This window comes from Macaca mulatta, chromosome 20, assembly GCF_049350105.2.
Source record: "Macaca mulatta isolate MMU2019108-1 chromosome 20, T2T-MMU8v2.0, whole genome shotgun sequence".
Taxonomy (NCBI): Eukaryota; Metazoa; Chordata; class Mammalia; order Primates; family Cercopithecidae; genus Macaca; species Macaca mulatta.
In genome coordinates, this window is record NC_133425.1 from 4,088,398 (window position 1) to 4,113,439 (window position 25,042).

The following is a 25,042-nucleotide window of genomic DNA, read 5'->3' on the forward strand; positions in this document are numbered from 1 at the left end:
CTCCCCAGTAACTGAGACTACAGGCGTGCGCTACCACGTGCGGCTAATTTTTATAGTTTTAGTAGAGACGGGGTTTTGCCGTGTTGGCCAGGCTAGTCCGAAACCCCTGACCTCAGCTGATCCGCTGGCCTCAGCCTCCCAAAGTGTTGGCATTACAGGTGTGAGTCACTGCACCTGGCAAAAATATATATATATTTTTTTTTTTGAGACGGAGTTTCACTCTTGTTGCCCAGGCTGGAGTGCAATGGCACGATCTCGGCTCACCGCAACCTCCGCCTCCCAGGTTCAAGCAATTCTCCTGCCTCAGCCTCCCTAGTAGCTGGGATTATAGGCATGTGCCACCACGCCCAGCTAATTTTGTATTTTTAGTAGAGAAAGGGTTTCTCCATGTTGGTCAGGCTGGTCTTGAACTCCCGACCTCGGGTGATCTGCTCGCCTCGGCCTCCCAAAGTGCTGGGATTACAGGCGTGAGCCACCACGCCCGGTGCAAAAATGTTTTTAAACTACTTTTATGTAGACATACTTTGTAAAATATAACTATTTTGAAAGGTGTATTTATAAAGTTTTTTTTTTTTTTTTTTTTTTTTGAGACGGAGTCTTGCTCTGTCACCCAGGCTGGAGTGCAGTGGCCGGATCTCAGCTCACTGCAAGCTCCTCCTCCCGGGTTCACGCCATTCTCCTGCCTCAGCCTCCCGAGTAGCTGGGACTACAGGCACCCGCCACTTCGCCCGGCTAGTTTTTTGTATTTTTTAGTAGAGACGGGGTTTCACCGTATTAGCCAGGATGGTCTCGATCTCCTGACCTCATGATCCGCCCGTCTCGGCCTCCCAAAGTGCTGGGATTACAGGCTTGAGCCACCGCGCCCGGCCTTTTTTTTTTTTTTTTGAGACAGGGTCTTACTCTGTCACCCAGGCTGGAGTGCAGTGGCACAGTCATGGTTTACTGCCACTTCAACATCCCGGGCTCAAGGAGTCCTCACACCTCAGCCTCCCAAGTAGCTGGGATACAGATGCACACCACCACAGCCAGCTGATTTCATCATTTGCAAAGACTGGATCTTGCTATGTTGCCCAGGCTGGTCTTGGACTTCTGGGTTCAGGTGATCGTCATGCCTCAGCCTCCAAAAGTGCTGGGATTACAGGCATGAACCACCACAACTGGCCCTATTTATAAACCTTTATTTCATTCGCATTTACCTGATTCACTTGTTCTTCATAATTATACATGGATTGCCCATGAAAAATTTCATGAGACATTAACCAAAGGTAGCCATTTGATGGATTTCAGGAACTGCCACCCCATATCACCCAAAGATATGATGCTTTGGTACACTGATCATTTCTCGCTAAAAGCACTTGGAAAAATAACAGATGCAGAGAGAGGCTTTCTCTGCCTAAAAACACATCCTCCATAGGAATTCAGTCCCCTGCCCAACACCATCAACTAACGCTATTTTATTTTTTTGATACATCAGGCAAGTTTCAAAAATATCACAGAAGCAGAGTAATTTAAAAGTTACCCATGATTCTTCCCAAAGTGTTTTTGGCTTACCTTCCATGACTCATGCACCAAATGATTCCTTTTACTGCTTTTTTTTTTTTTTTTTTTTTTTTTTTTTGAGACGTCTCATTCTGTTGCCCAGGCTGGAGTGCAGTGTCGTGATCTAAGCTCACTGCAACCTCTGCTGCCCAGGTTCAAGCAATTCTCCTGCCTCAGCCTCCCAAGTAGCTGGGATTACAGGTGCCTGCCACCGCCCCTGACTAATTTTTGTAGTCTTAGTAGAGACAGGGTTTCACCATCTTGGTCAGGCTGGTCTTGAACTCCTGACCTCGTCATCCACCTGCCTCGGCCTCCCAAAGTGCTGGGATTACAGGCGTGAGGCACCACGCCCAGCATTTACTGCTCATTTTTTTACTCTTAGTTTGGATTTATGGTTGAATAGTCATAAACATCTAGCAGAGACAGCACAAACCTGTCTCACCCCAACCTAGGAAAAACTAGCAATTCTGAAAACACTCCTATTTTTATTTCACCAACAATTTTAAAACTATATTGACCAGAGATCTCCTTCATGTGAACTTAGAAACAAACTCCACATTTTGGATTAGTTTCAACATTTCTGTGCGTTTTCAGAGTAACTTATAAGAGTGCTCATTTACCCCCGAGCCAATTTGAATACAAGTCCCTTAAAGGACTGTATAAATTGGTTTAGTAATGCCATCCAAAAATATCATATAAATTAACCTATAAACATACATACATTCACAGAAAGACACTCAAACATGCAGACGGAAGCTGACAAACGCTGATTCAAGAGTTACTTATTAGGAGAAATCCGAAGGTCATTCTAGGCTGTTAGTTGCCCTGACATTGCTATCACTGCAAGACTGTCCATTTAGAAGCATTTTTGTTTTGTATCTTGTGCTAAGGTCCTTTGAAACTGTTCAGCTAACATAAATGAGTCTGTAGCTTCCCTCCCTATCTTTTCTCTCTTTCTTTTATGTGTCTACTAATGTGCAGGTAGAGTTCATTTGCAAAGAGAGCAGCGAGGGCTGACTGAATTGACCCACATGCTGGAACAAAAACGAAACCTCCAAGAGGGCTTTGACATCAGTTATGGGTTCATCCTTCTTTCATCTGCAGGTCTGGTTCACTGACCAGTCAACACAGGTAGGAAACAGTAGAAATTGCCTTCAAAAGTTTGTCGTTTTTGGCCAGGCGTGGTGGCTCACACCTGTAATCTCAGCACTTTGGGAGGCCGAGGCGGGCAGATTACTTGAGGTCAGGAGTTTGAGACCAGCCTGGATGATATGAGGAAACACCATCTCTACTAAAAATACAAAATTAGTGGGGCGTGGTGGCTGGTGCCTGTAATCCCAGCTACTTGAGAGACAGGCAGGAGAATCACTTGAACAAGGGAGGCGGAGGTTGCAGTGAGCCCAGATCATGCCATTGAACTCCAGCCTGGGCGATGGAGTGAGAGACTCTGTCTCAAAAGAAAAAAAAAGTTTGCCATTTTTGTGGCTTTTTTCTGGTCTATAAATTGACCATATGGTGTCTCATGACTACAGATATTATCTTCAGAAGTGATACTATTCTGCCTCGTACATCCATCTTGGAGCATCTCCAGATTCTATCAACGTGTTTATATTACTAAATTCATGATATAACCCTTTAACAAATAGGGCAGATGAAGCATTTCCTATGCCATGCAGCATACCCTTCACTATGGCTGTGACCTCGAGATTTTGACCAAGGCACAGGGTGTTTAAAAAGCCCACTTTGGCCAGGCGTCTTGGCTCATGCTGTCAATCCCAGCTTTGGGAGGCCAAGGCAGGAGGATTGCTTGAGATTAGGAGCTCAGGACCACACTGGACAACATAGTGAGACCGACTGTACAAAAAAATCAAAAAATTAGCTAGATGTGGTGGTGCATGCCTGTAGTCTCAGCTACTGAGGAGGCTGGGAGATTGAGGCTGCAGTGAGCCATGATTGTGCTGCTGCACTTGAGCCTGGGTGACAGAGCAAGACACTGTCTCAGTCAGTCAATCAATAGCAGACGTGATTGATCTGAAGGCCTAACTTTTATAAAAACTTATCTAGGAGCAAGTGCTGTGGCTCATGTTTGTAATCCCAGCACTTTGGGAGGCCGAGGCAGCATAATTACTTGAACCCGGGAGTTCCAGATCATCCCGGGCAACATAGGGAGACCCTGTCTCTACAAAAAATTTAAAAATTAGCCAGGCATGGTGGCAGATGTCTGTAGTCCCAGCTACTTGGGAAGCTGAGGCAAGAGAATCTCTTGAACCCAGGAGTTAGAGACTGCAGTGAGCTATGATCATGTGACTGCCCTCCACCATCGGCAACAAGTAAAACCCCAACAAAAGTTACCTAGGGATTTCTTCCCTTCAGTGCAGGCAGGTAAGCAAGCAAAAAAGGAGATTCAGAGTAACAGAAAAGGAAAGATAATTAGAATCCCCTACCTGCTGATCAAAACTACAGCCTTTGTTTGTGAAGTGTTTGGGATCACTTTTAGTGTGTGTGTCCCATCAATGAGCAATTTGGTTTGAGTTAAAACATCCCTATTTTGGTCACCAAGTGCCAAGACCAGCTTAGTCGGGGAGACCCTAACCCAGCAGCATTAGAGTAATTAAAGACACACACACATAAATATAGAGGTGTGAAGTGAGAAATTGGGGGTCTCACAGCCTTCAGAGTTGAGAGCCCCAGTAGAGATTTACCCTCGTATTTATTAACAGCAAGCCAGTCATTAGCATTGTTTCTATAGATATTAGATTAACTAGAAGTATCCCTTGTGGGAAACAAAGGAATGGGCTGAAATAAAAGGATGGGTTTCGCTAGTTATCTGCAGCAGGAACATGTCCTTAAGGCACAGATCGCTCATGCTATTATTTGTGGTTTAAGAACGCCTTTGGCCGGGCGTGGTGGCTCACGCCTGTAATCCCAGCACTTTGGGAGGCTGAGGCAGGCGGATCACAAGGTCAGGAGATCAAGACCATCCTGTGAATGGTGAAACTCTGTCGCTACTAAAAATACAAAAAATTGGCCGGGCATGGTGGCGGGCGCCTGTGGTCCCAGCTACTCGGGAGGCTGAGGCGGGAGAATAGCGTGAACCCAGGAGGCGGAGCTTGCAGTGAGCCGAGATCGCGCCACTGCACTCCAGCCTAGGCGACAGAGAGAGACTCCGTCTCAAAAAAATAAAAATATTAAAAAAAAAAAAAGAACGCCTTTAAGCGGTTTTCCACCCTGGGTAGGCCAGGTGTTCCTTGCCCTCATTCCTGGAAACCCACAACCTTCCAGTGTGGGCGTCATGGCCATCATGAACATGTCACAGTGCTGCAGAGATTTTGTTTATGGCCAGTTTTGGGGCCAGTTTATGGCCAGATTTTGGGGGACCTGTTCCCGATAACCAAGATTCTAAATTATTTCTGGTAAGATTTACTCATTCCACTAGAAAGATTCAGTTTCCAAGATGGAGACCTAGACTCTCTGGATTGATTGATTGATTGATTGATTTTTTTGAGACAGAGTCTCACTCAGTCACACAGGCTGGAGTGCAGTGGTGCAATCACATCTCACTGCAACCTCGACCTCCCCAGACTCAAGCATTCCTCCCACCTCAGCCTTCTGGGTTGCTGGTACTATAGATGCGCACCACCATACCCAACCTGTTTTTTGTTTTTTTGTTGTTTTTTTTGTTTTGTTTTTTGTTTTTGTGAAAGAGTTTTGCTCTTGTTGCCCAGGCTGTATTGCAACGGTGCGATCTCGGGTCACCGCAACCTCCGCCTCCCGGGTTCAAGCAATTCTCCTGCGTCAGCCTCCCAAGTAACTGGGATTACAGGCAAGTGCCACCACACCCACCTAATTTTGTATTTTTAGTAGAGATGGGGTTTCACCATGTTGGTCAGGCTGCTCTTGAACCCCCTATCCTCAAGTGATCTGCCTGCCTCAGCCTCCCAAAGTGCTGGGATTACAGGCATGAGCCACTGCGCCCGGCCTCTTTTTCTGCATTTTTTTTTTTTTTGAGACAGTTTCACTCATCACCCAGGCTGGCGTGCAATGGCGCGACCTTGGCTCACTGCAACGTCAGCCTCCCAAGTTCAAGAGATTCTCCTGCCTCAGCCTTCCAAGTAGCTAGGATTAGAGGCATGTGCCACCACGCCTGGCTAATTTTGTGCTTTTAGTAGAGATGGGGTTTCACGATGTTGGTCAGGCTGGTCTCGAACTCCTGACCTCAGGTGATCTGCCCACCTCGGCCTCCCAAAGTGCTGGGATTATAGGCGTGAGTCACTGCGCCCAGCCCCTTTTTCTGTTTTGTTTTTGTTTTTGTTTTTTGAAACAGAGTTTCACTCGTCGCCCAGGCTGGAGCGCAATGGTGTGATCTCAGCTCACTGAAACCTCCGCCTCCCAGGTTCAAGCAATTCTCTGCCTAAGCCTCCAGAGTAGTTAGGATTACAGGCGCCCACCACCACGTCTGGCTAATTTTTGTATTTTTAGTAGACAGGTTTTCACCATGTTGGCCAGGCTGGTCTCAAAGTCCTGGCGTCAGGTGATATGCCCCCTTCAGCCTTGCGGTCTTTCAAAGTTCTGGGATTACAGGTGTGAGCCACTGCACTCAGCCTTTTTCTGTATTTTTTTAGAGACAGGGTTTCACCATGCTGCCCAAGCTGATCTGGATTTCAATAAACCATTATTTTCTGTCCTCCTGGAAACTTTTTTTTTTTTTTGAGACAATGTCTCGCTTTGTCACCCAGGCTGGAGTGCAGTGGCACAATCTCTGCTCACTGCAAGCTCTGCCTCCCAGGTCCAAATGATTCTCATGCCTCAGCCTCCCAAGTAGCTGGGGGTACAGGCATGCACCACCACACCTGACAAATTTTGTATTTTTAATAGAGATGGGGTTTCACCATGTTGGCCAGGCTGGTCTCAAACTCCTGACTTTAAGTGATCTGCCCACCTTGGCCTCCCAAAGTGCTGGGATTACAGTATGAGCTACCACGTCCCCAGCCTCCTGGAAACTTTTTAACCAAAGGTCTTTAACTAAACCTAGTTAAGTTTCTGTACACCTCAGTCAGAAACAAGAAATCTTTCTACAGGACAGAGTCTCGTTTATGTCATGATTTTCAAACCCAGTCCAGGTTTTAAAATGTTTAAATAAACTCAGAGATATCAACACAAATTATGAAGTTCATGTATCCAAGTGGGCTTTCCCGGGATGGCCTCCAAATGCATCGTGAGAAGCAGTGAACACAAAGGGCTCAGTGAGGTATCTGCATTTGTTTGCTCATTGCTCCTGGAGGCCAGTATTGGGTGCACTCCCGTGGCTCCCACTTCTGACACCTGACCTGATAAAAGAAAACCTTGGCAGGCACAGTGGTGCTCACCTGTACTCTCAGCTATTCAGGAGGCAGAGGCAAGAGGATCATTTGAGCTCAGGAATTTGAATTTAGCCTTAGTAATGTAGTAAGACGCTATCTCTAAAAAGAAAGAAAGAGACCAGGAGTGGCGGCTGATGCCTGTAATCCCAGCACTTTGGGAGGCCGAGGGGGGCAGATCACAAGGTCAAGAGATCAAGACCATCCTGGCCAGTATGATGAAACCCCGTCTCTACTAAAAATACAAAAAATTAACCAGGGGTGGTGCTTTGTGCCTGTAGTCCCAGCTGCTCAGGGGTCTGAGGCAGGAAAATTGCTTGAACCCAGGAGGCAGAGGTTACAGTGAGCCAGGATCACACCACTGTATTCCAGGCTGGCGACAGAGCAAAACTGCATTAAAAAAAAAAAAAAGAAAGAAAGAAAGAGAAAGAAAGACAGACAGACTTAGGCACATTTATGTTTTCAAGAGTTTATTTCATGGTGAGACCCTGTCTCTACCAAAAAATGTAAAAATTAGCTGGGCGCAATTGCGTGCACCTGTAGTCCCAGCTACTCGGGAGGCTGAGGCAGGAGAATTGCTTGAACCTGGTAGGCAGAGGTTGCAGTGAGCTCAAATTGTACCACTGCACACCAACCTGAGCAACTCAAAAAAAAAAAAAGTTTCTTTGACCTGTCAGTGATTTATAGCTCAGGGTAGCACCATAACTTAAGTGGCTAGCACTCCGCTGGGAGGGCAAAGAAGGAACACTTGTATTAAGCATTTACAGAAGCAAAACAGAGCAATTTGATTGGCTGAAGTGAGTATTTCTTAGTTAGAGGTTGACTAGAGCAGTTTCTCGTTTCAACTTACTGTTTATATTGGGCTTTGGTTTGTTCATGAAGCAATTTAAAGTGCCAGAGCCACCCCAGTCGAATGGCCTCACAGTGAGATTTTTCTAAACAAGGCTATATGTTTTATTTTATTTTATTTTATTTTTTTTTTTGAGACGGAGTCTCGCTTTGTCGCCCAGGCTGGAGTGCAGTGGCCGGATCTCAGCTCACTGCAAGCTCCGCCTCCCGGGTTTACGCCATTCTCCTGCCTCAGCCTCCCGAGTAGCTGGGACTACAGGCGCCCACCACCTCGCCCGGCTAGTTTTTTGTATTTTTTAGTAGAGACGGGGTTTCACCATATTAGCCAGGATGGTCTCGATCTCCTGACCTCGTGATCCGCCTGTCTCGGCCTCCCAAAGTGCTGGGATTACAGGCTTGAGCCACCGCGCCCGGCCGGCTATATGTTTTAAACACATTTTTTTAGTATTAAGCAACATTGACTCCCTCTGAAAAATCAGAGCATGATCAGGACATTTCAGCATTTCTTGTATTAATTTCTCTCTCTCTCTTTCTCTCTCTCTCTCTCTCTTTTTGACAGAGTCTCACTCTGTCGCCAGGCTGGAGTGCAGTGGTGCAATCTTGGCTCACTGCAATTCTCCTGCCTCAGCCTCTCCAGTAGCTAGAATTACAGGCACCCACCACCACACCTGGCTAATTTTTGTATTTTTTAGTAGAGGTGGGATTTCACCATCTTGGCCAGGCTGGTCTTGGGGTTTCACCATGTTGCCCAGGCTTGTCTTGAACTCCTGATGTCAGGTAATCCACCCGCCTTGGCCTCCCAAAGTGCTGGGATTATAGGCATGAGCCACCGCGCCCAGCCTTGGCTTCAATTTCTGATGCTTTGAGTCAACAGTCACCCTGTGGACCAAGAAACAGAACAGGACTTGGTTTCTGGAGCCTTCTGCTCTAGCATTGTGCCTCACTCTCTGGCCCTATCTTCTCCAACTCTGCGGACCTCTCTTCTCCCTCCTGTGAAAATTGTCAGAATCAAAATGGAGTCACTAATGTTAAGAAAACCCTGGGAAATAGAGCCAGGTAGGCCATGAAGAGTGTTTGTACGCCTGATAACAAGAACCATCACAAATGGGCATCACAACCTTACACAAGAATACTTCCACGAGGACGTCTGCCCAGCAACTGCCTGTCCAACCTTGGACTGGCAACACCCTTGTTATTGACCTTTGTAGCCAGAGATAATTATTCCAAACAATTATCTAATCCTCCTTTTTTCCTTTAAAACCATATGCCGGCCGGGCGCCATGGCTCACGCCTGTAATCCCAGCACTTTGGGAGGCTGAGGCAGGTGGATCATGAGGTCAGGAGTTCAAGACCAACCTAGCCAAGATTGTGAAACCCCGTCCCTACTAAAAGTACAAAAATTGGCCGGGCGCAGTGGCTCAAACCTGTAATCCCAGCACTTTGGGAGGCTGAGACGGGCGGATCAAGAGGTCAGGAGATCGAGACCATCCTGGCTAACACAGTGAAACCCCGTCTCTACTAAAAAATACAAAAAACTAGCCAGGCGAGGTGGTGGGCGCCTGTAGTCCCAGCTACTCGGGAGGCTGAGGCAGGAGAATGGCGTAAACCCGGGAGGCGGAGCTTGCAGTGAGCTGAGATCCGGCCACTGCACTCCAGCCTGGGCGACAGAGTGAGACTGTCTCAAAAAAAAAAAAAAAATTACAGCGCACCTGTAATCCCAGCTACTCAGGAGGCTGAGGCAGGAGAATCGCTTGAACCTGGGGGGCAGAAGTTGCAGTGAGCCAAGATCGTGACACTGCACCCCAGCCTGGGTGACAGAGCAAGACTCCATATTAAAAAAAAAAAAAGAAAAATTAGCCAGGTATGGTGGTGCAGGCTTGTAATCCTAGCTACTCGGGAGGCTGAGGCAGGAGATTTGCTTGAATGTGGGAGGTGGAGGTTGCAATGAGCAGAGATCACACCATTGTACTCCAGCCTGGGTGACAAGAACGAACTCCGTCTCAAAAAAAAAAAAAAAAAAGCCTATGCCTTCCTTACCTTCCTGAGTATGCAAGTAGCTTACCATGACAAGTGAATTCCCATTGCAATGGTCTGTTCCCAAATATCTTTTCTTTTAGGGAGCCTCTCTCTGTTTGTTATTTAGGTTAACACCTCCATCTCATAAATGGGGGCAGGCCACAGGACCCAACCCTCCTGCTTCCCTGGGGACCCATCAGCTCCAACATGGCCACACCTCCATCGCCAGCCCAGACTACCTTTACCCTCATACCCACTTGCCCTTCTGCCCTAGGAGTCTCAACTTCGACATCCCAGACAGCCGTCCAACCCGGGTTTCAAGCATGAGCTCACTGCCCCGACCCCACTGCACAGCCGAGCTCCCCTTGCCTGTTGATATGGTTTGGATGTCCCTCCCCTCCAAACCTCTTACTGAAATGAGATCCCCAGTGTTGGAGGTGGGGGGCTGGTGGGAGGTGTTTGGGTCATCGGGGAGGATCCCTCATGAATAGCAGGCTTGGTGTCCTCCTTGCGGTAACGAGTGAGTTATCGATCCGAGTTCATGTGAGATCTAGTTGTTTAAAAGAGTATGGGCCGGGCATAGTGGCTCATGCCTGAAATATCAGCACTATGGGAGGCTGAGGTGGGTAGATCACCTGAGGTGAGGAGTTCGAGACCAGCCTGGCCAACATGGTGAAAGCCTGTCTCTGCTAAAAATACAAAAATTAGCTGTGTGTGGTGGCGGGTGCCTGTAATCCCAGCTACTCGGGAGGCTGAGGCAGGATAATCGCTTGAACCTGGGAGGCAGAGGTTGCAGCAAGCCAAGATCATGCCACTGCACTCCAGCCTGGGTGACAGAGTAAGACTCTGTCTCAAAAATAAATAAATAAAAATAAATAAATAAAACAGCACTCTCCTCTCTCTCTCTTGTTCCTGCTTTTGGCGTGTGAGAGGCCGGCTCCCCCTTTGCCTCCCACCATGATTGGAAGCTTCCTGAGGGCTCACCAGGAGCAGATGCCAGCACCATGTTTCCTGTACAGCTGCAGAACCGTGAGCCAAGGTAAATCTCTTTATGAATTACCCAGCCTCAGGTGTTCCTTTATAGTAATGCAAGGGTGGACTAAGACAGCGGTGAAAGGGCGCCATTATCCCCCTGGTCTCCACTCCACTTTTTTTTGTTGTTGTTGTTTGTTTGTTTTTTTGCAACAGACTTGCTCTGTCACCCAGCTTGGAGTGGCGCAATCTCAGCTCACTGCAACCTCCACCTCCCGGATTCAAGCAAATCTCATGCCTCAGCCTCCCAAGTAGATGAGATTACAGGCACCTGCCACCACACCCGGCTAATTTTTTATTTTTAGTAGAGACGGGGTTTTGCCGTGTTGGCCAAGCTGGTCTCGAACTCTTGACCTCAAGTGATCCACCTGCTTCGACCTCCCAAAGTGCTGGGATTACAGGTGTAAGCCACCATGCCCGGCCCCCACTCCAATTTGACTTCACCCTGAACTCTCCGAACGCTCTTGCTCTGGCTCTGACACAGCATCCTACCCTCCTCACACTCTGTCCCCCTCAGCGGGGACAGGGCCACCACCCTCACTGGGACCTCTTTTCCAGCCTTCACTACCTACCTTCATTTTCCACTCTTTTGTCTGAAGATCTAAAGAGGCGACTTCAGTTCTAACGACCACCAGTGGCTCTAGCCCCAGGATAAAATCTGTTCTCCTTTTGGGGATAGACACAGCGAATCCAGCAGGGCCTTCCAGGCCAGTGACATCCAGCCCCAGACCTCCTGAGCTCTCTCCAGGTTCTGTTCTCTCTACCCAGCTCGCCACTGCCCCACTCTGGCCCCCATCACCAGGCCCACTTGCATTAACCCTTTATTTATTTATTTATTTATTTATTTATTTATTTATTTAAAGACGGAGTCTCACTCTGTCACCCAGGCTGGAGTGCAATGGCATGATCTCAGCTCACTGCATCCCCTGCCTCCCAGGTTCAAGCGATTCTCCTGTCTCAGCCTCCCAAGTAGCTGGAATTACAGGCGCCCACCACCATGCCCAGCTCATTTTTGTATTTTTAGCAGAGACAGGGTTTTACCATGTTGGCCATGGCTGGTCTCAAACTCTAGACCTCAGGTGATCCGCCTATCACAGCCTCCCAAAGGGCTAGGATTTCAAGCATGAGCCACTGCACCCAGCTGCACTAACCTTTTAGATTCCAGTTTTGTCCCTCCTCTCTGGAAAGCACCTTGGGATGAGTAACTGCCCTGTCTCCTGGGAGTATAAATACACAGGCCACTCAAATGAGGACAAGCAGAGGCTGTTTATTCAGGGCTTGCTACAGCAACTTGTGCTTATTGCTATAGCAATAAGTATAGCACCAGTACTTTAATTCTGCAGAACTCAAAGGCAGGCAGAGAAGAAAGAAACTTCACAGAGGAAAAAAGGGAGGGCTCAGTTATATCCTGAGGCCACAGCTCCCTAGAAGCAGAGTTCCCTATGTGATTGGTTTGGGGAACACATTTGGCTTTCTCTGGTTGGTCTCAAGTTGGAAGTGGAGAGAAAAATAGGGAAGCTAGCTGGGCACGGTGGCTCACACCTGTAATCCCAGCAGTTTGGAAAGCCTAGCAGGGTAGATTGCTTGAGCTGAGGAGTTTGAGACCAGCCTGGGCAACATGGTGAAACCCCATCTCTACAAAAAATACAAAAACTTAGCCGGGCATGGTGGTGCATGCCTATGGTCCCAGCTACTTGGGAGGCTGAGGTAGGAGGATCGCTTGAGCCCAGGGAGGCAGAGGCTGCAGTGAGCTGAGATGGTGCCACACTCCAACCTCGGTGACAGAATGAGATCCCGTCTCATTTTAAAAAAAAAAAGAAAAAGGCCAGGTGCGGTGGCTCACACCTGTAATCCCAGGACTTTAGGAGTTGGAGGTGGGCAGATCACGAAGTCAGGAGATAGAGACTATCCTGGCCAACGTGGTGAAACCTAGTCTCTACCAAAAATACAAAAATTAGCTGGACATGGTGCTGTGCGCCTGTAGTCCCAGCTACTTGAGAGGCTGAAACAGGAGAATCGCTTGAACCCGGGAGGCGGAGGTTGCAGTGAGCTGAGATCGAGCCACAGCCTGGCAACAGAGCTAGACTCTGTCTCAAAAAAAAAAAAACAAAAGAGAAGAAAAGAAAAAGTCGAGCATGGTGCCTCACGCCTGTAATCCCAGCACTTTGGGAGGCCAGGGCGGGTGAATCACCTGACGTCAGAAGTTCAAGACCAGCCTGGTCAACATGGTGAAACCCCGTCTCCACTAAATATACAAAAATTAGCCAGGTGTGGTGGTGGGCGCCTGTAATCCCAGCTACTTAGGAGGCTGAGGCAGGAGAATCACTTGAACCCAGGAGGCAGAGGTTGCAGTGAGCCGAGTTCGTGCCATTGCACTCCAGCCTGGGCAACAAGAATGAAACTTCGTTCCAAAAAAGAAAAGAAAAATAGGGACACCGCAGTCATCCACCCACTCCTGACTTCCCAACTGTTCTGAGCCAGTAACTGCAGAGGCTGGGGTTTGGCTGCCTAGGCTGATTGTCCCAGAGATTGAGTCAGAATTCTCTTGCAGGCCAGGCATGGTGCCTCACGCCTGAATCCATTTTGGGAGGTTAATAGGGAAGGACCACTTGAGCCCAGGAGTTTGAGACCAGCCTGGCTAACATAGTGAGACTGTCTCTCTCTCTCTCTCTCTTTTGTTTTTTAGACAGAGTCTCACTCCCTTCACCCAGGCTGGTGTGCAGTGGTGCTATCAAGGCTCGCTGCAGCCCCAGCGTCCTGGGCTCAGGTGATCCGTCCACCTCAGACTCCTGAGTTACTGCGACTACAGGTGTGTGCCACTACGCCTGGCTAATTTTTTGTATTTTTAGTGGAGACACAGTTTCACCATGTTGCCCAGGTTGGAAGACTGTCTCTTAGAAGAGAAAAAAAATACGGTGGTCTAACTGCTGTCTGTTTATAGATTTGGTCTTTTCCAGATGATGGCCCTCCTTGTTCCTTTGCCTTCCCTCCCATCCAGTCGTAACAGTGGACATTAAACTGGTGTCTTAATGTCCAAGCCCCTTCCCTTGCCTGCTGCCGTCTGCCCAGTGGCCAGTGCACACACATGGCAGGGCTCACAGGGACTGGTGGGTAAAGGAGGAACCAGATCACCTCCAAGGAGAGATGGCTGCTAACTCACCTCCAGGCTCTGCCCCAGCAGCCAGGGCTGCCTGACTTTGTAGAACACTTGACTCTCCAGCAGCAATCATCTGAAAGCCTGAAAAGGAGAAGAAACATAGCCAGGCGCGGTGGCTCACACCTGTAATTTCTGCACTTTGGGAGGCCAAGGCAGGAGGATCACTTGAGCTCAGGAGTTTGAGACCAGCCTGGGCAATATAGGGAGACCCCATCTCTACAGAAAATTTAAAAATTAGCCAGGAATGCTGGTGCATACCTGTAGTCCCAGCTACTCCAGAGACTGAGGTGGGAGGACTGCTTGAGCCCGGGAGGTTGAGGCTGCAGTGAGCCATAATGGTGCCAGTGCACTCCAGCCTGGGTGACAGAGCAAGACCCTATCTCAATAAAAAAGAAGGAAGGAAGGAAGGGAAGGGGAAGCAAAAGGAAGGTTAGGTTCAAACTATATTTATCCCATGATTGAAACCAAAGACTTTAGGAATGAGTGTGCCTGGGCTTTGCGCCTTGGTAATTTGATTCTGAGCTGACATCCACTGAAATAAACATTCCTTCCTCACCTATAAAGGCCAGGACTTTTTCAATACTTAAAACATCTGAGTGAAAAAAGACAATGGAGCCACAGAATGAGGAAAGTATCAATATAAAATACACCAGTGAATGTTTTCAACAATGTAACAATTAGCTTAATAATTGACATGCAGTTTAAACAAGTAGTACTTTTAGTGTAAAAAGGTTAGCAAAATATGCAGAAAATACACGTCTAGAGTCAAGAAGCAAAAGATATTTTAGGGCCAGGTGCTGTGGCTCATGCTTGTAATCCCAGCACTTTGGGAGGCCGAGGCGGGTGGATCATTTGAGGTCAGGAGTTCGAGACCATTCTGGCCAACATGGCGAAACCCTGTCTCTGCTGAAAATACTAAAATTAGCCAGGTGTGGTGGCACATGCCAGTAATCCCAGCTACTCGAGAGGCTAAGGCAGGAGAATCACTTGAACCCCGGGAGGTGGAGTTTACAGTGAGCCGAGATCACACCACTGCACTCCAGTCTAGGCGACAGAGCGAGACTCCGTCTCAAAACAAAAAAGACATTTTAGTTTTACTTTCTGGTATTTAAGATGAATTATGTGGAAAAAGTGAAATTACTGATGTTCAAACCATTTTTGAGGGGCAATTTTAATAGATCTGCCACTGTCTTGACCATTCCTTTCTTCTTTTTAAATTGAGATTTAATTCACATGCCATAAAATTGACCATTTTATTTTATTTTGAGACAGGGTCTCATTCTGTCACCCAGGCTGGAGTGCAGTGGTGTGATCTCAGCTCACTGCAGCCTCGACCTCTCGGGCTCAAGCAATCATCCCGCCTCAGCCTCCTGAGTAGCTGGGACCACAGGCGCATGCCACCACACCCACTCTATTTTTAGTAGAGATGAGGTCTCGCTATGTTGTCCAGAATAGTCTCGAACTCCTGATCTCAAGTGATCCTCCTACTTCAAGCCTTTCAAAGTACTGGGATTACAGGCATGGGCCACCGAGCCCAGGCAGAAAATTGACCATTTTAAAGTGTACAATTCCGTGGCTTTTGGTCTGTTCACAAGGTTGGGCATTGATAATCATTAATTCCAAAATTTTTTCATCAGCCCTAAAAAGAAAACTAGTACCCAGCAGCAGTCACTTCCCCAAGCCCCTGGCAACCACTGATCCACCTTCTGTCTCTGAATTTGCCTGTTCCAGACATTTCACATGAATGAACTCATGTAGCCTCTTGTGTGTGGCTTCTCTCACTTGGCATCATGTTTCAAGGTTCATGCACGTCGTAGCATGTATTGTACTTCCATTGCAGGGATAGACCACATTTCATTTAATTGTTCATCATTTAAATGATTAAATGGACATTTGCATCACTTCATATTTGTTTCACTGTCATAAATAATTCAAAAATCCATGTGGCCAAATCCCTGTCACTTGTGAAGTCCAAAGCAGTCAAATTGCCATGAAACTACCAAGTTGAAGGGATCAACAGGAACCCACCCACCGCGTGGGTGCCTTCAGCAGCCTGCACCCCGGCAAAGCTGAGGTGTTTCGATTAAGAAATGTGGCAGGGGCCGGGCGCTGTGGCCCACGCATGTAATCCCAGCACTTTGGGAGGCCAGAGCAGGCAGATCTTGAGGTCAGGGGTTCAAAAACAGCCTGGCCAACATGCTGAAACACCATCTCTACTAAAAATACAAAAAAATTAGCGGGACGTGGTGGTGCACACCAGTAATCGGGAGGCTACTCAGGAGGCTGAGGCAGGAGAATCGCTTGAACCCAGGAGGTAGAGGTTGCAGTGAGCCGAGATTGCGCCACTGCACTCCAGCCTGGGTGACAGACAGACTCCATCTGGAAAAAAAAAGAAAAAGAGAAAAGGGAGAGGGGTGTACAGACGAACAAAAGGCTGCTCTCTCCTGTGCATGCAATCTCTGCAGTTTTCCTTGGGCTGCACAGAGCGCTGGGCAGGGCCTCATCTGGGTCAGAGCTGGAACCTGGGGACATTCTGGCCGATGCTCTTGGCGGCCAGGAGAGGGCGCGCGCGGACTCAGCGGTCGCCCGACGGCCTCCCCAGGGTCTAGGCCATACCCGCCGCCAGGAGTGCGGTTCTGCCCCGCAGCCTCAGTCCCTTCTCAGAATGGGGAGAACTTGCTGATAATTTTTTTAAACACAAAAGACCATTATCAACTGTATAAACAAATACACTTATGATGATCTGTGTCCCCAAATATTCATGTGTTGAAACTTTTTTTTTTTTTTTGAGATGGAGTCTCGCGGAGGCCAGCGGATCACTTGAGGTCAAGAGTTCAAGACCAGCCTGGCCAAATTGGTGAAACCCTGTGTCTACTAAAAATACAAAAATCAGGCCAGGCGCGGTGGCTTACGCCTGTAATCCCAGCACTTTGGGAGGCCGAGGCGGGTGGATCACATGAGGTCAGGAGTTCGAGACCAGCCTGCCCAACATGTTGAAACCCAGTCTCTACTAAAAATACAAAAATTAGGTGAGCATGGTGGCGGGTGCCTGTAATCCCAGCTACTCGGGAGGCTGAGGCAGGCGAATCGCTTGAACCCAGGAGGCGGAGGTTGCAGTGAGCCAATATGGCATCCTTGCACTCCAGCCTAGGTGACTCCGTCTCAATTAAAAAAAAAAATTAGCCAGGCGTGGTTGTGGGCACCTGTAGCCCCAGCTACTCAGGTGGCTGAGGCAGGAGAATCGCTTGAACCTGGGAGGTGGAGGTTGCAGTTAGCCAAGATTTCGCCATTGCACTCCAGCCTGGACAACAAGAGCAAAACTCAAAAAAGAAAGGCCGGGCGCGGTGGCTCAAGCCTGTAATCCCAGCACTTTGGGAGGCCAAGACGGGCGGATCACGAGGTCAGGAGATCGAGACCATCCTGGCTAACACGGTGAAACCCCGTCTCTACTAAAAAATACAAAAAACTAGCCGGGCAAGGTGGCGGGTGCCTGTAGTCTCAGCTACTCGGGAGGCTGAGGCAGGAGAATGGCGTAAACCCGGGAGGCGGAGCTTGCAGTGAGCTGAGATCCGGCCACTGCACTCCAGCCTGGGCGACAGAGCGAGACTCTGTCTCAAAAAAAAAAAAAGGAAAAGAAAAAAAAAGTCCTTGATGAAGCAACACAGAATTGTTCATTTTATCAATTCTTAGCCATTGAGTACACATCTTTTTGTTGTTGTTGTTAGTTGAAATGGGAAAGAGGAAATACACATACAGCACCTCTGGGCATACAGTTGTCTCTAGCAGAACGGTGTGTGCAACTATTTGAATTGTGTTAATAATTAGCTTTTTTTTTTTTTGTGGAACACTGTTTTTATTTGGTAGAACCACTGACAAACTGTGGTTATTCAGATTTGGGTATTTGGCAGCCATCTTCTCAAAAATGAGAAAAGTGAGGGCCAGGTGCAATGGCTCATGCCTGTAATCCCAGCACTTTGAGAGGATGAGGTGGGTAGATCACTTGAGGCCAGGAGTTCGAGACCAGCCTAGCCAATATGTCGAAACCCCATCTCTACTAAAGATACAAAAATTAGCTGGGTGCAGTGGCACACGCTTGTAATTGCAGCTATACAGGAGGCTAAGGCACAAGAATCACTTGAACCCAGGAGGCGAAGGTTGCAGTAAGCTGAGATCACACCACTGCACTCCAGTCTGGGTGATGGAGTGAAACCCTGTCTGAGAAAAAAAAAAAAAAAGAGAAAAGTGAGAAGTGAGTCCGTCACTTGAAGGAAAACAACTGACAATATTTGTTGCCAAGGATAAAATTTGCAATTCTAACTTTTGGTTGGGCACAGTGGTTCACGCCTGTAATCCCAGCACTTTGGGAGGCCAAGGTGGGTGGATCACCTGAGGGCAAAAGTGCAAGACCAGCTTGACCAATATGGTGAAACTCCATCTCTACTAAAAATACAAAAATTAGCTGAGCGTGGTGGTCTGCCCCTGTAGTCCCACCTACTCGGGAGGCTGAGACAGGAGAATTGCTTGAACCCGGGAAGCAGAAGTTGCAGTGAGCCGAGATAGTGCCACTGCTTTCCAGACTGGGCAACAGAGGCAAGACTCCATCTTAAAAAAAAAAAAAAAAAATTCTAACTTTCAAGCAAAAATTAAAATTTTAGGGCCAGACACGGTGGCTCATGCCTGTAATCCCAGCACTTTGGGAGGCCGAGACAGGTGGATCACCTGAGGTCAGGAGTTCAATACCAGCCTGGGCAACATGGTGAAACCCCGTCTCTACTAAAAATACAAAAAATTAGCCAGGCATGGTGGCAGGCACGTGTAATCCCAGCTACTCAGGAGGGTGAGGCAGGAGAATTGCTTGAACCCGGGAGGCGGAGGTTGCAGTGAGCTGAGATAACGCCATTGCACTCCAGCCTAAGCAACAGAATGAGACTTTGTCTCAAAAAAAAAAAATTTTGAAAACTTGTATTTGGCCGGGGCAGTGGCTCATAACTGTAATCCCAGCACTTTGGGAGGCTGAGGCGGGCAGATCACGAGGTCAGGAGATCAAACATGGTGAAACCCTGTCTCTACTAAACATACAAAAAATTAGCTAGGCGTGGTGGCAGGTGACTGTAGTCCCAGCTACTCCGGAGGCTAAGGCAGGAGAATGGCGTGAATCTGGGAGCCGGAGCATACAGTGAGCTGAGATCGCGCCACTGCACTCCAGCCTGGACAATACAGTGTGACTCCATCTCAAAAAAAAAAAAAAGAAAACTTGTATTTGACACCATTCATTTCACAACCTCCCACTACTTCAAGACTTTTTCAATGAGATTGGTGGCAAAGAGAATGAATGTTATATTTTTATATTACATAATAAAATATGTCAACATTCATAAGATGTGCATTATTCAATGAACCAATATTTTCTGAAAAGTCAGTGCATGATGTTATGAGACTACACGTGGGTACAAGATCCTTCCAAAGTGCTAAAAGACCAATGGATTATTATTATTGTTATTTTGAATCAGGGTCTCACTTTGTCACCCAGGCTGGAGTGCAGGGTGCAATCTTGGCTCACTGCTGCCTCAAACTCCTGGGCTCAAGGGATCCTCCCACCTCAGCCTCCTGAGTAGCTGGGACTACAGGCATGCACCACTGCACCTGACTAATTTTTTTTTTTTTTTTTTTTTTTGAGACAGTCTCGTTCTGTGGCCCGGGCTGCAATGCAATGGCATGATCTTGGCTCACTGCAAACTCTGCCTTCCGAGTTCAAGTGATTCTCATGCCTCAACCTCCTGAGTAGCTGGGATTACAGGCATGTGCCGCCACGCCTGGCTAATTTTTGTATTTTTGGTAGAAACAGAGTTTCACCATGTTGGTCAGGCTGGTCTCGAACTCCTGACCTTGTGATCCACCCGCCTCAGCCTCCCGAAGTGCTGGGATTGCAGGTGTGAGACACTGCACCCGACTGCACCCAACTAATTTTTAGATATTTTGTAGAAATGAGTTTTTGCTGTGTTGTCTAGGCTGGTCTCAAACTTCTGAACTCAAGCAATCCACCCTCTTTAACCTCCCAAAGTACTGGGATTATAGGCATAAGCCACCTCGCCCAGCTGACCAATGGATTTTAATATAATCGAATACAAAAAAATGTACTAATGCCACTTTAGATTCCACACTGCAACTAACCTTTATGAACCACCACTTAAGGCTGGGCACGGTGGCTCACGCCTGTAATCCCAGCACTTTGGGAGGCCGAGGCGGGCAGATCATGAGGTCAGCAGATTGAGACCATCCGGGCTAACATGGTGAAACCCCGTGTCTACTAAAAAATACAAAAAATTGGCCGGCGCGGTGGCTCAAGCCTGTAATCCCAGCACTTTGGGAGGCCGAGACGGGCGGATCACGAGGTCAGGAGATCGAGACCATCCTGGCTGACACGGTGAAACCCCGTCTCTACTAAAAAATACAAAAAACTAGCCAGGCGAGGTGGCGGGCGCCTGTAGTCCCAGCTACTCTGGCAGGAGAATGGCGTGAACCCGGGAGGCGGAGCTTGCAGTGAGCTGAGATCCGGCCACTGCACTCCAGCCTGGGTGGCAGAGCGAGACTCCGTCTCAAAAAAAAAAAAAAAAAAAAAAATACAAAAAATTAGCCGGGCGTGATGGCTGGTGCCTGTAGTCCCAGCTACTTGGGAGGCTGAGACAGGAGAGTGGCGTGAACCCAGGACGCAGAGCTTGCAGTGAGCGGAGATCATGCCAGTGCACTCCAGCCTGGGCGACAGAGCAAGACTCCGTTTAAAAAAAAAAAAAAAAAAAGAACCACCACTTGAGTTTTGATGTAGTATCAAGGAAGAATATCCACAATTATCTGAAAAGGCTATTAAAATATTCCTCCCTTTTCCAAGTATTTATCTGTGTGGGCTGGATATTTTGTGTATTCAACGCGAACAACACATCACAGAAGACTGAATGCAGAGGCAGCTATGACGATGCAGCTGTAGTCTCTTAAGCCAGACACTAAAGTGATTTTTTTTCTTTTTTTTTGAGACAGAGTCTTGTCCTGTCGCCCAGGCTGGAGTGCAGTGACACGATCTCGGCTCACTGCAACCTCTGCCTCCCGCGTTCAAGCGATTCTCCTGCCTCAGTCTCTTGAGCAGCTGGGATTACAGACTCACGCCACCACGCCCAGCTAATTTTTGTATTTTTAGTAGAGACGGGGTTTCACCGTGTTGGCCAGGTCTTGAATTCCTGACCTCGTGATCTGCCCACCTCGGCCTCCCAAAGTGCCGGGATTACAGGTGTGAGCCACCGCGCCTGGCCAGTGATTTTTATTATTTATTTATTTATTTGAGACAGAGTCTTGCTCTGTCACCTAGGATGGAGTGCAGTGGCACGATCTCGGCTCACTGCAACCTCCGCCTCGTGGGCTCAAGCAATTCTCATGCCTCAGCTTCCCGAGTAGCTGGGATTACAGGTGCACACTGCCACGTCTGGCTAATTTTTGTATTTTTGATAGAGACGGGGTTTCACCATGTTGACCAGGCTGGTCTCAAACTCCTGACCTCAGGTGATCCATCTGCCTTGGCCTCCTAAAATGCTTGGATTACAGGCATGAGCCACCGCTCCTAGCCACTAAAGTGATTTTTAAAACTAAATACTGCCACTCACTGATTCCTTTGGTTTGAAGATACAGATATGCAGTGGGTTAATTACTGCTATTTTTAACAAATCTGTTTTTAAATTTGTCAGTTCAAGTTTTTTTGTTTTCCAAGACAGAGTCTTGCTCTGTCCCCCAGGCTGAAGTGCAGTGGTACAATCTTGGCTTCCTGCAACCTCCCACTGCCACCCCCCACCAGGATTTAAGCAATTCTCCTGCCTCAGCCTCTGGAGTAGCTAGGATTACAGGTACACGCCACCATATGCAGCTAATTTTTTTGTCTTTTCAGTAGAGATGGGGTTTCACCATGTTGGCCAGGCTAGTCTCGAACTCCTGACCTCATGATCTGCCTGCTTCAGCCTCCCAAAGTGCTGGGATTACAGGCGTGAGCCACCGCACCCAGCCATCTTTTTTTTTTTTTTTTTTCCTCACTCTGTTGCCCAGGCTGGAATGCAGTGGCATGATTTTGTCTCATTGCAACCTCTGCTTCCTGGGTTCTGCTTCAGCCTCCCAGGTAGCTGGGATTACAGTCGCCCACGACCACGCCCTGCTAATTTTTGTATTTTTAGTAGAAATCGGTTTTCACCATGTTGGCCAGGCTGGTCTCCAGCTCCTGACCTTAGGTGATCCACCTGCCTTGGCCTCTCAAAGTGGTGGGATTACAGGCGTGAGCCACTGCACCCAGCCTAAATTTCTGTATAGTAAATACTGATAGATGTAACCCACGTAACTAAAATTTCTCTGAGCTCCTCAATAACTAACAGTGTAATGATGATGGCAGGAGGCAGACAAATCCCCAGGCAGACAGAGAGAGATCCCATCCCTGGTGAAACCAGCCTTCAAACCAAAGACATTTTAAAAGTGTGAAAACCAAGCTACAAGTCTCTGATAAATCCATGGAACAGACTGAGAAACTCTCTTCCCGTGTGGTCCACTTTCCTCTGACTGATCCCCACCCTTCACCTATTTTACATACACCTACCCTTCCCTAACTGTTTTTTTACGTTGTGATGCCCAATTTTTTTTTTTTTTTTTTTTTTTTTTGAGATGGAGTCTCGCTCTGCCGCCCAGGCTGGAGTGCAGTGGCCGGATCTCAGCTCACTGCAAGCTCCGCCTCCCGGGTTTACGCCATTCTCCTGCCTCAGCCTCCCGAGTAGCTGGGACTACAGGCGCCTGCCACCTCACCCGGCTAGTTTTTTGTATTTTTTAGTAGAGACGGGGTTTCACCGTGTTAGCCAGGATGGTCTCGATCTCCTGACCTCGTGATCCGCCCGTCTCGGCCTCCCAAAGTGCTGGGATTACAGGCTTGAGCCACCGCGCCCGGCCGTGATGCCCAATTTTGAGTGCCTTTTTGCAGAAACCAATCAGCATGTACTCCCCCATTCTGAGCCAATAAAAGCCCCGGACTCAGCCTCACTTGGGGTCTACACACCTTGGCAGGGGGAAATACCCGACTTGAGAGGGTCCCCTCTCTGCTGGGAGCTGTTTGTTCTCTCAATAAAACTCTTCACCTTGCTCACCCACTGGCTGTCAGCATAACCTCATCCTTTTTGGATGCCGGACAAGAACTCCAGAGGGCCTACCGCTGGTAGGAAAAATGCTGTAACACTGTAATTCTCCACCCACCCCCAGAACCCGCTCAGGAAAGAGGAAATAGCAGTGGGTTGGGCCAGCCCTGAAGCTGAGGACCCAAGGGGGCAACTGGATTGAAAGACATGTAACACAAACAGCCGAATGGGTGGGGTGTCTCTTGCACCGAGCCCAGGCCAAGGGAGGCCTGAGCAGTGGTGCTACTGGCCACGGAGGTCTCTGGCTGGCTAAGCAGCCCTGAAGAATCCTGTGTCATAAGGGGTTCTGAGACCAAACAGTTTGAGAATTGTTGGACTAAGGAATATAAATTTTAAAACCAAGACTTGCCAGGCACGGTGGCTCGTGCCTATAATCCCAACACTTTGGGAGGCCAAGGCGGGTGGATCACAAGGTCAGGTGTTCAAGACCAGCCTGGACAACATAGTGAAACCCCGTCTCTACTCAAAATACAAAAAAAATTAGCCAGGGTTAGTGGCGGGCACCTGTAATCCCAGCTACTTGGGAGGCTGAGGCAGGAGAATCGCTTGAACCCGGGAGATGGAAGTTGCAGTGAGCTGAGACCACACCACTGCACTCCAGCCTGGGTGACAAGAGCGAAACTCCGTTTCAAACAAAAACAAAAACAAAAAACAACCAAGACTCTTATCAGCCCACATGACAATACTCTGTGAATTCTCACAATGGCTCTAGGAGGTGGGTGCCTTATCACCCCCGTTTACCGGGTGAAGACACTGAGGCACAGGGAGGGGATGTAATTGCTCAGTCACACAGATGGCAATCGACACAGCAGGGACTTGAACCCAAGCATCTGACCCCAAGCTTGTGCACTTCCTTGGGGACAATTTGGCTACATGTTTAAAAAGCTTTTAAAAATATTTGCCCCCTTTGACCTCTTTCAAGACTCTCAAGAAATCTTTGGCTGGGCGCGGTGGCTCATGCCTGTAATCCCAGCACTTTGGGAGGCTGAGGCAGGTGGATCACAAGGTCAGGAGTTCAAGACCAGCCCGGCCAAGATGGTGAAACCCCGTCTCTACTAAAAATACAAAAAAAATTAGCTGGGCATGGTGGCAGGCACCTGTAATCCCAGCTACTCAGGAGGCTGAGGCAGGAGAACTGCTTGAATCCAGGAGGCAGAGGTTGCAGTGAGCTGAGATCGTGCCACTGCACTCCAGTCTTGGCAACAGGGCAAGACTCTGTCTCAAAAAAAAAAAAAAAAAAATTGACTTCTCAGCAGGCAAGGTGGCTCACATGTCTAGTCCCAGCACTTTGGGAGGCTGAGGTGGGCGGATCACCTGAGGTCAGAAGTTTGATACCAGCGTGGCCAATATGGTGAAATCCCATCTCTACAAAAATATAAAAATTAGGCATGATCACAGGTGCCTGTAATCCCAGCTACTCGGGAGGCTGAGGCGGGAAAATCGCTTGAACCCGGGAGGCGGAAGTCGCAACAAGCAGAGATCACGCCACTACACTCCAGCATGGGCGACAGAGCGGGACTCTATCTCAAAAAAAAAAAAAAAAAAAAAAGAAAAACTTTGACATTATAGATTCATATACAAAGATATGTATAAGTCATCAAGTTAAAAACAACCAGTAGTCTGTGAATGATTAATAGATAACAGCAAATAAATGAACAAAGGTAGCTGGGCGCGGTGGCTCATGCCTGTAATCCCAGCACTTTGGGAGGCTGAGGCGGGTGCATCACCTGAGGTCAGGAGTTCGATACCAGCCTGGCCAACATGGCGAAACCCGTCTCTACTAAAAGCACAAAAATTAGCCGGGCGTGGTGGCGGGCGCCTGTAATCCCGGCTACTCAGTAGGCTGAGGCATGAGAATTGCTTGAACCCGGGAGGCAGAGGTTGCA

The 25,042-nt window shown here is 48.2% G+C and overlaps 2 protein-coding genes across 2 annotated transcripts in view; both read left to right on the forward strand.

The window, feature by feature from the left end:
• The window catches only part of LOC144338337 (uncharacterized), a 35,416-nt gene extending 22,196 nt beyond the window's left edge, over positions 1-13,220 (forward strand). Inside the window, exon 2 of the mRNA XM_077987063.1 lies at positions 13,111-13,220. The gene's annotated coding sequence lies outside the window, so the exon portion shown is untranslated. The remainder of the gene's footprint in view (positions 1-13,110) is intronic.
• Positions 1-25,042, forward strand: part of FLYWCH2 (FLYWCH family member 2) — a gene marked incomplete in the record, with an annotated part of 43,890 nt that overhangs the window by 7,531 nt on the left and 11,317 nt on the right. The window contains 1 exon segment of the mRNA NM_001190858.2: positions 16,050-16,061.